The sequence below is a fragment of the Triturus cristatus genome, chromosome 12, assembly GCF_964204655.1.
Source record: "Triturus cristatus chromosome 12, aTriCri1.1, whole genome shotgun sequence".
Classification (NCBI taxonomy): Eukaryota; Metazoa; Chordata; class Amphibia; order Caudata; family Salamandridae; genus Triturus; species Triturus cristatus.
The window spans coordinates 45125492-45144196 of record NC_140595.1 but is presented as its reverse complement, the minus strand read 5'-3'; the positions used below and the strand labels follow the sequence as shown (position 1 = coordinate 45144196).

The window sequence follows — 18705 nt, the reverse complement described above, 5'->3', positions numbered from 1 at the left end:
AATTTCTTATCTGAGGACGGCAAAAGTATCAATACTTTGTCCTCGTTGGCCAATTCCGTCATACTTGTACCTTTGTCATAAAAGGCTATCTGTTTTTGCTGTGCTTTTTCCAGGTTCTGATGGACTTCCTCCCACAGGTTATGTAGAGTGGTTTTTAAGGACGTAGTGTACACTAACAATGGTTTTCCTCATCCTCTTCCTCAGTCCGTTGCTCAGCTGCCATGTCCAAAAGTGTACGTGGTCGTCGTCCAAACAGTAACTCAGAAGGACTGAACCCCATAGACTTTTGTTCATGTGTTCTGATCGCAAAGAATACTAGGGGCAGTTTGCGGTCCCAGTCTTTTCTGGAATCATTTATACATTTCCTCAAGATCGTTTTTATTTATTTATAAAGTTTTCTATAGTGCGAACTTGACCCAAGAGGGTATCAGAGCGCTTTACATTTAGGATTGTTGCATTACAAGTTACATCAGATACAAGAGCATAGTAAGGTACAGTGCACATAAACAATGTTTCAATAAATCGAAGGAGGAAGGAGTAATAGCAGGGAGACGAGGAGGAACTATGCCCAATGTCCGGCTGGGTAGGTGACAGTCAAGGGGGGAACCAGGGCCAATCTCCTCATTAGCTGTCAAGCAGCTCCACCGGTCATCAGCCATGTAGCTCAGGTCTCAGCATTCAGGAAAAAACAGTTTTTAGTTTATTTGATTTGCGACGGTTATATAGCGCTATCTTGACCCGGAGGTATCAGGGCACTTAACCAGGGGAACGTTGCATTAGGAGGTACACCAAAATGATTATAAAGCACTGGCTAGACCCGTAGGTATCAGAGCGCTATAACAGAGGAACATTGCGATACAAATAGCACCAGTTGCAATATCGTAATAATGTACTGTAAACAAACAACGAGGTTGAGAGGATTTATAGGAAAGGAGGGGAAGAAGGAGCCGTAGCAGGGAGACGAGGAAGAACGGTGTCCAATGTCCGGCTGGGTAGGTGACGGTCGAGGGGGAAACCAGGGCAAATCTCCTCATTAGTTGTCTAGCAACTCCATCGGGCATCAGCCATGTTGCTCAGGTCCGGTTGTATCTTTCCACCAACCCGTCGATTTGTGGATGTTAAACCGCCGTTCGGATCGGTCTAACCCCTACAAGAGTGCAGATTTCCTTAATTAATATGGAAATAAAGGGGGTTCCCTGGTCAGTTAATATTTCAGTTGGGAAACCAACTCTTGAGAAAAAAGAGATAATTGCCTGGGCTACTGAGGTGGTGGTCATACTTGTCAGGGGTTCTGCCTCAGGGTAGTGGTTGGCGTAATCAACCAGCACCAGAATATATTGATGACCTCGGGTGGAGGGAAGTAAGAGTCCTACCAAATCCATCCCTACTTGCTTAAAGGGAACATCAATTATGCTTAACGGTTGCAAAGGAGCTCTTCTTTTGGTGGAGGGGTTTATCAATTGACATCTAGGACAGGCTGTACAGAATTTGGCAACCTCCTTATATATGCCTGGCCAATAGAATATTTCTAACGAGTATGTTCCTGACCATAGTGACCACCCCCAGACTGACTGTGTGCTATGTGTAGAGCCTGTTCTCGAAAAGCTAAGGGTATCAGCAGTTGTTCGACCTAATGGTTAGATGCCCCGCTAAGTCTATATAAGAGTCCTCTTCTTATACAAAAGTATGGTCCTACCTTGTCGGGGTCTTCCTCTTGAGCCTGAGTCCACGCCTGGGCCAATGTGCTGTCATCCCTCTAAGCTGCTCTAAAATTCCTTGTCGGTGCCTGTGGGTAATCTGGGGAGGAAAGGAGACAGGTAACAGGTAACAGACCTGTTGCTCTAAAATCCGCTCTGTCTTTTCTTTTCTCTGCTCGGGTTTTTATCTTCACATCGACTAAGTCTGTAGTGGCGAAAGGACTTCCTGTAGCCATTCAGTGTCAGTACGTCTTTTAGTTAGGTTGAGTTAGTACTCGTCAGAACGAGGTAAATCGGTGCCTAAGAGAACCTTTTCCTCTAATGCTGGTACTACTCCTACTTGTCGTATCTGTGGGTCTCCTTCTACGTCCAGTAACACCTCAGCCAGATGATACACTCGGATGTCTCCATGTACGCAGGAGACCTGTATCTGTGCCTCATCAGAAATCCGATTGAGAGGTATCAATTCTCGAGAAACAATAGTGTGGCGACAACCTGTGTCTAACAGTGCATCTATGGACCTACCGTTGAGACGGATGGTGGTCTTATATCGCCCTGGTGTTTCTCCTGTAGCTAAGACCTGACCTAGGGGCCATCCTACCTCCATGGGTTGCACTCCGTCCCCCTTGATTTGGCAATTCCTGGCAATGTGTCCCCACTCTGAACACCAGAAACACTGGAGACCTGTTTGGGTTAGTGGGGAATGCAAAGGAGGTCTATTCGTACTCCTATTCCCTCCTGAGTTTCTCTGGTCTACTGTTTTAGGTTAAAGTCTTGGCGCCGTTATGGGTGTTTTGGAGGTTGTATTCTGAATTCTGGGGACCTATGGTAAGTGCAAGCTAACTCTACAGCGGTCTGTACCGTTAAATGGGGATGTTGTTTTATCCAGGACCGTGTATTACTGGGTAAGGCATCCAGGTATTGCTCTAGGTAAACCTTAGCAATTACCTCTTCCATGGAGATGTGCTGGGTTGCAACCTCCTCCCGCCTAGATCCCTAATACAATAGACAAAAGAGCCCTAGGATTATCCCCTGCTGCCCACTTCTCTTTACGAAACTTAGCTCTGTAATACTCTGTGTCATGTCCTAGTCTTTCCAGGATTGCCTTCTTGATTTCTGGTTAAGAGGTGAGTCCTGCTGGATTGGCAGCTTGATATGCTGCCTTTAATTCACCTGACGGAGTGCTATGTAGTGGCCTCATCTTTCTGGGGGCCAAGTAGCAGTTGTCGCTACTCTTTTAAAATTTATGAAAAAATAGTCAGGGTCATCTCCTTCATGGAATTTCTGTAACACTGAGCTAGGGACATATGGGTGCACTCTAGCTGTTGAGATGGCATCCGTTAAACGTAAAATGGCGGTGTCCTGCACTTGTTGATTGGTTGCGAGTAAAGTAGCTTGTTCTTTCGGAGCGGTCTGAAAAGCCTCTTTCTTTCTGGGCGTTCTGATTCTGCTGCTCTAGCATTAGCTGTAAATGTCTTCTGCCAGTTGAGTGACCATAGCCTCCATGGTAATGGGTTGGGTCCCACCGCCCTCCTCTCCTTCTGGCCGGTTTGACTCTAGCGCAGTGCCTCTGGGCGGTATCCTGCTGCTCTCCGCCGACCGATCAGCCTTGGGGCTCCCACTCTGGTCCTCGCAGTCTCCTGGCTCCCATTGTGTTGCCTGTGTCCCTTCTTCAGCCTCTGTCGCAGCTCAGACATCCTCGTGGTCTTCCTCTCCTTTTCTCCCCTCTCCTCGACGGCCGTTTTCGTGCTCCCAGTCACGTCTGCCTGCAACGCTGGAGCGCTGACTCTCTCCTCGGAGAGTCTGGTCCCCGCCGCCATCTTGGAAATCCCCCCCAAAAGGACGCCGCGAGATTACAGGGCCACATTCTTAAAGTCACAAATTTGCACTCTTGTGATGTCACTGCGTTATTACAGATTTAGGACTTTCATGAACTCACGAGAATTTACAGAAGGCGGCCTGGACACGCTACTACTAGAAAACGTTTGAACTGCATTTTAGCACGAGCAAATATGGATGTGTATATTTGCTCATGTGAAATTCCCCTGAGCATATGCATTTCACTCTCCCTACAACCCCTTTTTTCCACCCTGGAATTTTGTTTACTTCTGCCCTTTTCAGGAGTACATTTTCAGCCTTTCCCAGTGTAGGAAAATATTAGAGAAGAATTTGTGAAATTTGTGAAATCCCTTAAACATGCAAGTTGCAGGTACACACGGACTCAAAAGGGATTCCCAATTGTCGAAGCACCACTTCCTGCTGCTTCCAGCCCCAGTATGTATATTTGCAGAAAGGAAGTAACAGGAGGACATTGTTAGAATCTAAACCCTGCTATAATATGAATCCTGGCACAAGATGCTATGATCAGAGCCGTGACACGAGAACACTGCCATAATTTGTGACCTCGCTACATGGCACCAAATGGACAAGAGGATTTTTTTTTAACAGGACAAGTGATTAAGACTTTCTGTCCCATGGACAAGTAGATATTACATAAAATTCCACACTTCTGAAAACAACTTGACACTAGTTAAGTTCGATGCTCTCTGAATCATTGCAAATGGAGAGAACATATAACCTCTCAAACATGTTAAAAAGCACCCAATACTCACGCTTTGGGATCCATTCTTCATTCAGTCAATATATCTCCCTAGCTAAGAAAGCGCTCTGTTTCCAAACAAATCAACATTCATCCAGCCCCTTTCTTTCACATTCTTCCTGAAACGGTCTAGCTTCCAATCGCCAACATTCCCGAGGAAACTTGAGCTTCAATACATAGCCAAATTTTCTCAACCAGGTAAATACTCTGTCCTCAAAGTAATATTGTGCTCCAGACAGAAATACCATAAATCTTTTTGCCAGGTGTGCCAACAGTTTCAAATCGGCTTCCACCCATACTATTTAAATAACACACCCATGCAAATCAAAACATAATGTTCGAGGCATATGAGCTGCAGATTATACACTGTGCATAGCTCCCCATCTGGTGTTGGGCCCGGATGTTTGCAGTTTGTTTTTCCTCTTGGAAAGTCTTTGGAAGTCACGAGTTCGGTGACTCCTCCTTTGGTTCGTATTGCGCATGGGCTTCGGCTCCATCCTCAGATTGTTTTTTTCCGCCATCGGGCTCGGATGTAATGCTTCGCGCTCCGGTTCCGAACTTCCCAGTTCAACGATCGACGCAAAAATCCTCGCTCATCGAGCTTCTTCAGACAATAAATCATCTTACTCATCTTCTCTTCGGCACTTCTTCGATTCCGGTCGTCAACGGCGGCCTTCGGGCCTATTCTGGCTCCGGTCTCGGCTGATTGAAAGAACTCCCTTCAAGAAGTGCCCTCGATGTGGGTCCAATTTTCCCCACACCGATCTTCATGAGGTGTGCAACCTCTGCCTCTCCCCAGAACACGAGGCCAGAGACTGTCCCGCCTGCAAGTCTTTTCGCTCAAAAAAGACCATTCGAGATCGACGGGCTAGATGCAACATGGCGCACTCCTCGACCTCCGCTCCAGTCGACATCTTCCGGGACGACGTCGAAGCTCCGGGACAGCAGGACGTCGAACAGGAGGCCGACGACCTCGTCAGCGCTTCCGAGGCCGACGACTCAGATGTGGAGGACATCACCCCGGCGCAGCGGGTCGTGAGTACAATACCCCCTCCCACGCCGATACCGAAAAAGGCTTCGGTCACACCTTCGCCTCCGGGCCTAGGCAAGACCAAGGACACTGCTTCTCATACCCCACCTTCGGGCCCGGTAAAGAAGCCTCTTAAGCCTTCCGGCAGCTCGGGCTCGAGCCAGCCGACCACCGGTGCCGAGAAACACCCTTCGGCACCGAAGAAAAAAAATCGGCCTCCACCTCCACACCGAACCCGCCACCGAAGTCTTCGGTGTCGAAACCTACTCCTCCGGCGCCGACCAAACATCACAAGGCCCTCGGCACCGACACTCCTGTGCCGAGGCCTTCTTCGGCACCGACCCCAAAAATCGGAGGTTCCAAGGAAGCACGGCTTCGATAAGCCTAAAAAGCCGTCGGCCCCGAAACCTTCGGCGCCGACCGAACAACCAGTGTCGCAGGAACTTTTCACACCGGATCCTCTGCAAAAAACACTCACCAAGGATCCAAAAACTGGACACTTGACATGGTCTTCAAAAAAGAGACACTTGGACAAACCAGCTCCACCTCCACCTCCAAAGAGAAAGGACATTGCTACCTCTCCTTTCAGGGTGCCTTCCCCACCTCCTCCACCCTCTCCACCTCCACCTCATCGTTCCCCCACCTTGTCTCCTGTCCCAGACGATTTGGGAGACCCTTATTATGATCCAGCAGATGTGCCACAAGACCCCACTCCTACTGGATCTCCAGACCCATGGGATGATTATAACAATCTGGACATCCCAGATGTCCCACAGGATGACCTTTACCCATCTAGGCCATCCCCACCTGAAGATTCCTTGGGTTTTCACCATTTGTTACAACGGGCGGCACACTACCAGAGGGTGGAGTTACATACTGACCCAGTGGAGGAGGATTTTCTCCTAGACACCTTTGACGATGCACATAAGTCTACTGCCATTCTACCTATGTTAAAGGGCGTAATTAAACATGCCCCTGAGGTTTTTAAAGATCCAGTCAGGGCCAGGGTCCTAAACCCTCGTATAGAGAAGAAATACAAAGCCGCCCCCACAGACCCTTCTTTCATTAAAGGCCCTGCACCATTGGATTCCCTAGTGGTATCTAAAGCTAGGAAGCGCTCAAATTCTCAGGCGTCAGGCGAAGCACCCCCACCTGACAAAGAGTCCAAGCTCCTAGACGCGTCAGGGAAGCGCACTTTGTCACAAGTTACCAATATATGGCGTATCGCCAATACGCAAGCACTATTGGCCCGATACGACAGGGCGCATTATGATGAGCTAGAGACCATCATGCACCATCTCCCTGAAAAGTACAAGACTAGGGCTAATGAACTGACTCAAGAGGGAAAAACAATAACTAATACCTCGATACGCTGTGCCCTATATGCAGCAGATACAGCCTCCAGGGCCATAAACACCAGTGTCCTTCTCCGTCGCCATGCCTGGCTCAGAGTTTCAGGGTTTAAACCGGAGGTACAAGCCTCTATATTAAACCACCCATTCGACCAAGATCATCTATTTGGCCCCAAAGTAGACGAAGCCCTCGAAGATACAGACACGGCGATATCCATGGGAGCCCTGCAGTCACATACTCCCAGGCGCTCCTTTCGCCGCTCTTCCTTTCGGGGCACGGGCAGAGGCTACTCCTAGGATAGTGCATCCACGTCCTACAAATCCCCTCCTCAATCTACCTTCACAAAGGGTTATCAAAGAGGCGGATACAGAGGCAATAATAATAAGGGCAGAGGCAAAACAAATACCGCCCGCTCTGCCACACCTCCTGCCCAATGACTTTCCCCCGCTCCCTCCAGACCATTCCACTCCGGTCGGAGGCAGAATACAACATTTCCTTCACGTCTAGGAGACAATCACCTCAGACAGATGGGTGACACAAATTATTCAGTCAGGGTATTGCCTAGAATTAACATCTACCCCCCCAAACATTCCACCCAGGCACCGCCCTATGTCTCAAGAACATACAGCGCTACTAACACAAGAGGTGATCTCCCTCCTGCAAAAAGGAGCAATAGAGCAGGTCCCCATAAATCAACAAAATTTAGGGGTCTATTCCCTGTACTTTCTGATTCCAAAGACAGACGAGACTCTACGACCTATCCTAGATCTCAGACCTCTAAACACCTACATACATTCAGACCATTTTCACATGGTAACCCTTCAACAGGTTCTTCCACTCCTCTCCCAGAACGACTTTCTCACCACTCTGGATTTGAAAGACGCATACTTTCACATCCCAGTACACCAGTCTCACAGAAAGTACCTCAGATTTGTGGTGGACGGACAACACTACCAGTTCAAGGTGCTCCAGTTCGGGGTAACAACAGCACCAAGGGTCTTCACCAAGTGCCTGGCAGTAGTGGCTGCACACCTCAGAAGACAGCACATTCACGTCTTCCCGTATCTGGACGATTGGCTGATAAAAGCCACGTCCTACCAACAATGTGTGCAACATACCGCCGCTACGGTCCAACTACTTCACCAGCTAGGTTTCACGGTGAACCATCAAAAATCCCACCTGGTACCATCACACACAAAACAATATCTCGGAGCCACCATAGACACCTCAAAAGCCATAGCCTATCCCAATCCTGCCAGGATTGCAAAAATACAGGCTCTGCGTCAAAAATTCCTATGTCAACACTCTCTCCCAGCAAGAGAGTTTATGCAGCTCATAGGGATGATGGCCTCTTGCATCTTTATAGTGCCCCATGCAAGACTCCAAATGCGTCCACTCCAAGAGTGCTTAGCGCGCCAGTGAACCAGGCCCAGGGACAACTGACAGATCTGGTGTTGGTAGACGGTCGCACCCATCGCTCTCTGCAGTGGTGGAACATCACAAACCTTTCCAGAGGTCGACCGTTCCTGGACCCGGTCCCACAAATAATCCTAACAACAGATGCATCGCTCTCCGGCTGGGGAGCTCATCTGTTACATCTCACAGCACAGGGCACATGGACGCCGCAACAGAAGTTACTCCACATCAACCATCTGGAGTTACTGGCAATCTTCCTAGCCCTAAAATCCTTCCAGACGCAGATTTCAGGCAAGGCAGTCCTCATTCGCACAGACAACATGACTGCCATGTACTACATTCAAAAACAGGGGGGCACACACTCTCCACAGCTCTCTCAATTAGCACAGAGCATATGGAGATGGGCAATTCCACAAAAGATCTTTCTCCTAGCCCAACACGTCCCAGGAGTCCAAAACACCGTGGCAGATCTGCTCAGCAGACAGAAGCAGCAGATCCACGAGTGGGAACTTCACCCACAAGTTCTTCACCCGTTCTTTCAGAAGTGGGGGCATCCACACAGACCTTTTCGCCACCCACGAAAACAAAAAATGCCCAAGCTTCGCCGCCAGATATCCACACCCATTGTCCAAAGGCAATGCGATATGGATGAACTGGTCAAACAAATTTGCATACGCTTTTCCACCTCTCCCATTAATTCCATTAGTGGTGCGAAAGCTACAACAGCATTCCCTAACGCTGATCCTAGTACCTCAGACATGGGCCAGACAACCGTGGTACACCACACTGCTGGAACTCTCAGTAGTACCACACCAAAAGCTACACCTCTCACCATGCCTCCTAACCAAGAACCATGGAGAAATCAGGCACCCGGACCCAGCTACGCTCAACCTTGCGATCTGGCTCCTGAGGTCCTAGAATTCGGATACCTTAACCTTCCCCCTGATTGCATGAACATTATCAGGGAAGCTAGACGCCCTACTACTAGAGCGTGCTATGCAGCAAAGTGGAAAAGATTTGTTGTTTACTGCCACAACAACACAATCAATCCTTTAAATGTATCCATACAGCACATTATATGTTATTTACTCCATTTACAAAGGTGTAACCTAGCATATACTTCCATTCGGTTACACCTTGCTGCAATTGCTGCTTACTTACAGAACAGGCAGCACCTCTCACTTTTCAAAGTGCCTGCCATCAAACCCTTTATGGAAGGCCTCAAAAGAGTAATTCCACCCAGAGTACCACCCTCACCTGTCTGGAACTTGAATATAGTCATCACACGGTTAATGGGACCCCCTTTCGAACCATTACATAAATGTGAGCTCCAATTTCTCACATGGAAAACAGCTTTTCTAGTGGCCATCACTTTCCTCAGAAGGGTTAGTGAAATACAAGTATTCACTATACAAGAGCCTTTTCTCCAAATGCATCACAACAAGGTTGTACTCCGCACCAACCCCAAATTTCTACCCAACGTCATTTCCCCATTCCATCTAAACCAGTCGATAGAATTACCAGTCTTTTTCTCGCAACCCCAAACCGTTGCGGAAAGGGCTTTACACACACTCGATGTTAAAAGGGCTTTACTTTACTACATCCAAAGGACACAACCTTTCAGGAAAACCAAACAGCTATTTGTCTCCTTCTCCCCACCACATAAAGGCAACCCTATTTTTAAATCAGGGATAGCTAGGTGGATTGTAAAATGCATACAGATTTGCTACCACAAAGCAAAACGAACGCTATCTGTTCCCCCTAAAGCCCACTCTACAAGGAAGATAGGGGCTTCTATGGCTTTCCTAGGGAACATACCAATAGATGACATCTGCAAGCAGCAACATGGTCAACACCGCACACCTTCACAAAACATTACTGTGTAGATGTGCAAATTAAGCAACAAGCTAGTGTGGGCCAAGCTGTACTAAAAACACTGTTTCAAACAACTGCAACGGATGCTGGTGGTCGCCGCTAGGGTTGGGTACTGCTATATAATCTATGCACAGTGTATAATCTGCAGCTCATATGCCTCGAACGGAATATGCTACTTACCAGTATGCATCTGTTCTTGGCATGTAGAGCTGCAGATCTATACACGCCCAGCCGCCTCCCCGGCTACCTGTATCCGTTCCAGTTTTATCTTATTTAGATACAAGACACATGGGTTTCTTTACTGTTACTACTACGCTCCATCTTTCCCTGCTGGCGAAAAACAATCTGAGGATGGAGCCGAAGCCCATGCGCAATACGAACCAAAGGAGGAGTCACCGAACTCGTGACTTCCAAAGACTTTCCAAGAGGAAAAACAAACTGCAAACATCCGGGCCCAACACCAGATGGCGAGCTATGCACAGTGTATAGATCTGCAGCTCTACATGCCAAGAACAGATGCATACTGGTAAGTAGCATATTCCTTCCTTTCAATGGACCCTTTAAACTTTTCGATGATTGCAAACCCGCCATTAATTCTAAGCATGTTATATGAAGGTTCTTCTTCCCTTCTGCACATCTTCCACTTGTCTTATGACAATCTCCAGCCTAGATTGGCAAGTTCCAAAATACTGCCCAACTCTTCCGGGCCTATAAATTCTCCAGCCACCATAGCAACCCTCCCCTCACTTTCTTCATCAACATCCCACTGCCAGTATACTACAAACCTTTTCTCAAACCTGAAGTCTTCAGCTGTGGATGGGCCAGTGAAATGCAACAGGCACGGATAAAGTGGCCTGGATTGATGAAGATAACAGACCAATCAGGAATACAAATTTCTCAACAGAATATCCTTTTTGGAAAAAAGGATGCATCTCCTTCTGGATTCATTTCATCTCCCTCTCTGGTAACAAAAGTTTTACCTAAGTTGTATATATACCTGAAACCCTAAAAACTCCTCCATCTTGCTTGAAGACATTACAGACTTTTCCACGTTGAGGATGAAACCCAGACTCAACAACAACTCCCCAATCATCCTCAACTGATTCAAGTTTTGTTTAGTTCTTGGGCATTAGCAAAATGTTCTCCAGATAAATAAAACAAACACCTCTTGCTCAGAGACAATTTAAGGCATGGGCAAAGTAGGCATTTGCCCGAGACCCCCAACTTCAAAGGGGCCCACAGGGAAAGTGAACTCTCTATTAAACCTCTTTCTATTCTTGCTCTCTGCAAAGCTCTCACTCTCAGCCTACATATACCTCTGACTCTCTTTCACTTCCCATTGTCTTCTTAAGGAATTTTGGGGTACCGGGAATTACATATTCAACAGTTTTTTGTGACCCTGTTTAACATATAAATCAGTATTGTTCGGCACCATGCTGCTTTAAATTAGCAAGAAATGGGTAATAAAAATCAAATTTGTTCCATACATGGGCCCTCAAAATATATCTTGCCCAGGGCCCCCAAAATCTTTAATATGACACTGCTCTTGCTCTCAAAAGAGACACCACCTGATATAACACCTTGGTAAAACACCACAAGGCTGACAGACACAGTGACTGGCACAACTGATGTCTCCACCTAAACTGAAGAAAATCTGGCTTTCCTGGCCCATTAGTATAGTAAAATAATCATCATTCAAGTCGAACATCACTAGCCTATCAACCTCCTGCAAAATGTCTTGGGGGTAACAGATGGATAACTTGCATCTAGAAAAATGTTTGTACTCCAACTGGGGCAAATTTAACACTGGATGCCAATGTTTTTCTTTCTTCTGAAACAAAAAAGGGGTACTTACAAAGCCTCTGCAACAGTCTTCCACTAGAACAAGTGCACACTTCTGCAAATCTGCTTCGCCTCCAAATCTACTATCTCATTATGCCCTTGGTTCAAAACCAATTCTCTTGGTTCTTTCGTCTGTCCTGGAATATCCACTAACTCTATCCTGAAATCTCTTACTTGCTTTAATGTGGGGATGCGTAATAATGTTGACCCCCTTTTCGTCACAAAAAAATGCTCAAATCTACTTCCACCAGCATTTTTATCTCTGCCTCTCCAGGGAAAAAAATCTGGTAGCTGCTTCAAATCCTCCACCAGCTACTCTTGACTAGTAGTAATACTGGGAACTTTGGATTCCTCGGAATCAAGTACCCCACCAGCTCATCCAAAAACAATATTACCAATAAACTCACCACATAACAGGCTGGGTCTTTTCCAAAGCAGTAAATGTTAAATGTATTTATTGCAAGTTGCCATGTTTTAATTTGTGGGCAACAGCATAACACTGAACAGATTGTTCCGACTACTAGAGAAGATGGTAAGGTGGATTTTGATTTAGCAAAATCTGGACCTTTACATCCGGTGTTCTGAAGCAGTGATTTGCAAAGTGCTGTTCTGTAGTATGCCATCTTGTCCTTTTGGGATCTGACTGAGCAACAGTATGCTTACACACCTTAGTCCCAAATACTTGTTGGCACCCCTTTTCCTGTTTTACGAATCAATCATCATCATCATCATCAGAAGGTCATGGATGTATAGTGGCATTAATGAATTTTTCCAAGTTCTTGTTGCTGTAGGGTTTGTAAATAGCTCTTTTAGGCTGTAGCACTTGTGTATATAACAATCTGCTGTTACAATTAGTTTGTATCTGCATTTTTTATTAATAAAAGATATGATGCTATTGAATTAGAATGGCCTGTCCACTTATTCCAAGAATGTCATCAAGGGTTTAGTTACCACTTTTGCATTTTATTTATTGACACTTCTTTACGGTTGTGGATTATTCTGGACTTGATAACGTACCTGATAATGCACTTTCCAATAGAGCGAGTGTTTTAATTCCTTCCATTTTCCTAGACAGCCTTAGCTGTGCTTTCACATAAAGCAGTGATGACTATTTGTGAACTTTTTATCAGTTCTCAGTCTGTTGAGGGCCTTATGAATGTTCCTGAGTCCATACATTGATTCATTCTGTTCACAGGGTACGTTACGATGGCTGGAACTAGTTGTAGGGTCATCTTGATGACTGGGGTTGTGTGTACTGGCACCCTAACCAGCCTATGTCTCCAACAATTTGTCTGTGCCCTCCAACAGGCGCTGAGGACTAGACACCAGTCACTCATGCAACACAGTCACCCTTATGCTTCCGACCACCCAACTTAACTCGGGCACCACCATTAGGAGCATGGAAGCAGTTGCACAGACATTTTTCAGAGGATCGGAGCAGGTGCATAGGATGTATTCCTGATTAATGAGCCAGACAGACATTGTATCCATATAGTGCCTCCTGTCTAAATAGGTAAGCTAGAAGTCTTGAGCTGAACCCAAGTTGACTCAAAGATAAGACTGGCAATGGGGGTAAAATGTTAAACGCACGTAGGAGTAAGCGCTATAATCAATTCGGTATGTAATACTCAGACCGAAGTGCTGGCCACTTGTGTTTTGTTTTTTTTTTGTTTAAAGATGACAATATTTGAATTTAGCCTGGACATTATTAAATGTTATCAAAGAGTTATGCTGTTTCTTAGTTTCTAACCCCACACAACATGCTGGAACAAGTCCCGCATGGTCAACTACGCTACCCTGGTAAGAGCTGAAGAGAGCACTTGGTCATTCAACTTGAGCACAAAATAACGTGGCCCTGGGGGAACCAATGGTAAACTACAGCCCTAGGTGCTATCGCTCAGTAGTCTCAGATTGTCCTGGGACCCTAAGCCTGACAGTAACAAGGAGCGTCGGATACCAAAAAACTAGCTTGGATTACCTCTTCAGGCAATTACAGCAAGGGTTTAATCGGCAATCTCCCACACTGCCCCAGTTCAGGAAGGACCTCAAGAACCCACTTTCGGATGACGCCAGCACTCATCAGAGCCGCCCCCGCACCTTGAGACCATCACGGGTGAGTAGTTGCACTTTACCATCCCCCGATTTATTAACTGAAACAATATTTTCACTTATTCACAAGAATTTCTAATACTATTTTTTGTTGAGCATGCAAAATTGCAGACACTGGGTGTTCTCTATTCAAATAACCAAAACCCACACGGAGTTTTGAACACGTGGAAGTCTTAAAAATCATACTCAACAATAATAAAGGCATACCGACCTACATCAGAGAGGTTATGTCCTAGATAGGGAAGCTCCTTCAAAAGGAGTCTCATGCTGAGGGATAGGCCTACCTGCTTTTCAGAAGCACCGATTTCTAGTTAAGGCTTCGACCTTGCACAGGCCAGATCGTGATTGCCAACACTGGATGCGAGCAAGGGAAAGATGGTGCGCGCCAGAATGCTACTATGTTAGCTACTTTCCCATTCCTGGCCTTGGGGTAATTAGGCGGGGAAGGGTGGGCGGGCGGATGAGCGCACTTCTTCAGCACAATCTAAACAAGGCAGGTTGGCAGAGCTTAGCCTCCCAGATCCACGGATAAAATCTGTTTTCAACAGCTGCCTGGTGACAAGTATAATAAAGTGTATTAATGGTATCATTATTACTCCCTAATTAAAAGCTAATAACGGAGAGTTAATTGCCTTTAGAGGTGGGGGAAGGATTTATCTCTACTTGGCTGCGACGACCGATCTTTTCTAACTCGTTAATTGAATCACATCTTGCCGAAAAATAGTCATTTCCTTAGTTTGTGCAATTCAATTAAAAGGTAATTCGTTTTCTGTTTTCCTTGGAGGTGGAGATGAACATTTGTATTTCCATACGGATAGAGGGGTTCGGTCTTCGAGCAGAGAAGGGCTGAGGTCAAGTTTCAAAGGTGTTCTAGTCTGACTCTCAAACAACACCCATTTATAAGGGTCTTCAAGTCACGTATTTGTTTTGGTGATACTTTTACATTTTAAGTGATGGAAGGAAATGTATTAGCAGAGGTAAAAACAAAAACAAACACTGATGGATAGCCATGAAGTGGTTGATTTGCCAGGATGCCTAAAGATATTAACTAGTTGAGTAGCTCACCCAGCTGTGGGTTTCGGTTTGCATTCTGGTACTCAAGCCAAGATTTAGAACGGACGGAAAACGTACAATCACGTTCTTTTTCTCTTGTGCACCCCCAAAGAGGAGTGAGACTGTTTCTGCTCCCCCAATCACACAGGCGAATGATTCCATCTCCCATCTTATGTCTTGTCCTATTCACCTACAGCAGCACTGTAGGAAGCTGAGTTTCTGTCACAGTAACCCACCCTCCCCCCAGACTTTTTGCCAGATTTCTGATGCACTTTGAATTGATGTGCCCTGGGTCCCTGCCAATCAGGCTCCCATGGCCTGTGTTCTTTTTAAAAAATATATCTTTGTACCCTAAATTGGGACCTCTCTGTCCACATGCAAGTCCCTTGCAAAAGGTACCATGGTTACCAAGGGCAGTGAGAGCAGGGAAGGCCTCTAAGGGCCGCAGCACATATTTTGCCACCCTTAGTATTCCTGTACTTAACACACGCACACTGCCATTACAGGCTGCGTGTTTTGGTGCAGAGAAAAGGGAAGAGTCAACATGGCACACATACTTGTGTGCCATGCCTGCAACCCACTGCCTTGGATATAGGTAAGACACCCCCTCTAGCTGGGTACACTATACCACTGGTGAGGGTAGAGTTGCATGATCACTGTACCCCCACGGTGTCTAGGTCCATTCTTAGACATTGTAAGTGTAGTAAAGCCATAAAGAGAATATGGTCTGGCAGTTTGTCATGGGGTGGGAGCCTTCGCTCCCTGGGCACAGAAACAAAGCCTTACCTGGGCGGTGGTGTTCACACCTCCCCCAGGTCAGAAAGAGCCAACAGTGGCAGGGGAGCTTCAACTGCCTTGCTGCCTTTGTAATCCGACCCCCAGACTCTCCTGCTATCAGGAGCACGCCCCTTTCCTGTCTCATCCACTTTTCGTCAGGAAGACAGATGGGAAAAAATTAGGGCAACCCATAAGACGTGCCCACCTCTTAGGTGGGGGAGGCAAGGTGAAGCCTACTCTTCAGTGCCCGTCATCGTGCAGATGGCAGGCAGTCTCCAATCAGGATTAGGGATGTGCCCACTCCCCCACATGGGGTAAGCACACCAAGGGTGTAGTCATCCTAAGGTCAGTAACCCATTGGCTACTGACCTCGAGACCCATAAAACACCCCCTAAATACAGCGTATAGGGGGTAACATTGAACCAAGAAGGGAGATTTCCGCAACCTACGAAAAAGGAGGACAAAAGAAGACGCCCAGCAGAGGAGACTGCAGGGAAGAACTAACTCGGCCCCAGCCCTACCGGCCCATCTGCAGTTTCCAGAGTTCCTGCGCCAAATTCACCTTGTCCTGCAGCCAGCGACCTCCAGAGCCCCTGGGAGGACCGACTGCCTTCCACAAAGACCAGCTCTCCGGTGAACAACAGCTCTGTTCAAAATAATCACCAAAGTAAGACTTCGAGCCTGCTGAGGACAAAGAAACCGGACTCCTGTAACCACCACTGCACCGACGCCTATGGGCCGAGTCACCCACTGGTTCCAGCGAGGTACCCCAGCGCTCCAGAGTCCGATTCCACCGTGGGTTGACCCCTCCAGGACTCCCCGACATCGCCTGATGCACTCTCTACAGGGACAACCCACCAACCACGAGTGGCCCGGTAAGGTGAAATCTGACCTCAAAAGGCACCACTGCTTCCGACCACCATGTGCCCTGGAGAAGAGGACCTGAGGTGCACCTACGTCACCGAGCCCTCCTACTTACCTGCTTAGCTGTTGGTTCCTCTTGGAAGACTTCCTGGATCGAGCCTGCAGCCAAAATCCAAAATCGGCAACTCCCATTGAAAACAACAGGGCACTCAACTAAAAACAGCACCCGGCCGTCCCTGTGCAGATGTGGGTACTTTTTGAGTGCATCCTCAACTCTGGGAGAATCCTTGTTCTAATCCCAGAAACTGAACCCCAAAGACTGTTTACTTACCTGCAAACCGATAACCTCATTTCCCCCCCATAGGATTGCATTGACTGTTTTCCTCTGAAACATTTTTAAGTGTTGAGGGTGTTAGCATGGAAACATAAGAAACTGTTTTTGTGAAAACTGGTTTACTTACCTTTGATCTAGGAAATGTCCCAGTGTGCTATCTTGGCATATCACACTGAGTAGAAAAGTAATATAAAAAGTACTCTAAAAAGTAATCAAAAATAATCCAACAGTAATTGCAACTGTATTTGAATATTCTACAAACATGTAAGAAAGGTCATTTTCCTCTAGCTTGCTTGTTGATCAATTTGTCTTGAAAGTATAATTCCACTTACCGGTACCAAGTCCTGCTTGGTGCTAAAAATAAAATACAACAAAGAAATGTCTATATACAAAACAATTGGTCAGAGTTCAGTCTTTGAGTGTGCAAAATCATTTCTTGCCTGAGTGTTTTTCCAAAAATGCTTAACACTACCCTTTGATAAAGCCTTACTGCTCACCCACACTACCACAAATAGAGTGTAAGTTATTATCTCCTTTAACCTCTGTAAGCCTTTGGGGATCCACTGGACTCTGTGCACACTATACCTTACTTTGGTATAGTATATACAAAGCCAGCTTCCTACAAGCAGGCAAGTAAATGTGCCCAGCAGTTTAACATCCCTTAAAGGTGTACCTGGAATGCTGGTGCGCTACATATAGTGTGCTGTACCCACAAATGTGTCTCCATTACCATTGTTAGCTTTCACCTGCACATCGCTTGCTCTAATTTTCTTGCTTTCTATTGATCGGGGCATCCTCCTCGTTGCCGGCTTCCTTGATAGGCTTCAATCTTCAGCTCTATGGTGGAGCATGGACCAGTACTTCTTCCTATGGCCAGCTTCCTTCCACTGGCCACAGGCCTCATCAGGTACTCTTTTGCTATTTCTCATACAGAGCCACCACCCTCGCCATCATTCTCTTTAAGCCACCTAACCCACCGCCTCCCAAACTCATCCCTCTTGTTGCTGGTTTTTTTTTTTGTGTGCAGATTTATGCAGTGCCAACTTGAACCGAAGATATTGGAGTGCTTTACAACAGCACCAGTTACATTATCTAGACACAAAAATAAACTCTTGGGCCTATATACAATAATAGCCTGGTTGGGAACTTAACCACCTAGGAGCGTCCCTTTTATAGGACTGTTTCCCACACCCTCCATAGGTGGCATGCTTCATCATTGGGAATCTCCTCATACCGTGATACCTAGTCACGATACGGGCTACAACCCCCCCACTGAGAGGAAGGCGCTCAGGGATGTTTTTGTGCAAAGAGAGGCATATCCCATATACCCAGTTGTGGAACGCGGGGTGGCGAGAGCAGCATAGAAAGTGAAAAAGTGATCATTAAAATCAACTCCCGGGTTCGCAAAAAACTATATTAGAGGGTCCCTGGGCTAGGATTAAAAACAGGAGTTGCCCTACAGGAATGATTAAACCCGTTTGTGTGTCACAAAGGTCGACATGTTTCAGCCAATGACCCATAAGGTGTCAGGGCTTTCTTCAGGATCTAGGTGTGCGGTTGCTCAAATGTGCTCAAATCAAAAAAGTATAAATCCTATTTGCAATATATACAAAACCATCCAGTGATCCCTAGGAACATCCGAGAGTGAGGGATTCACTGACCTATGCAGAAAGAGGTTTTTCACAAAGAAGTATACATGCTGAATGTTGATGGTTAAGGTACAAACACTAGGCAAACATATCTATACATAGGTGTT

General features: G+C 46.4%; 1 long non-coding RNA gene across 1 annotated transcript in view; it reads right to left on the bottom strand.

Moving 5' to 3' along the window:
* The window catches only part of LOC146772375 (uncharacterized), a 41958-nt gene that overhangs the window by 4880 nt on the left and 18373 nt on the right, over nucleotides 1-18705 (bottom strand). The gene's annotated exons all lie outside the window — the stretch shown is intronic.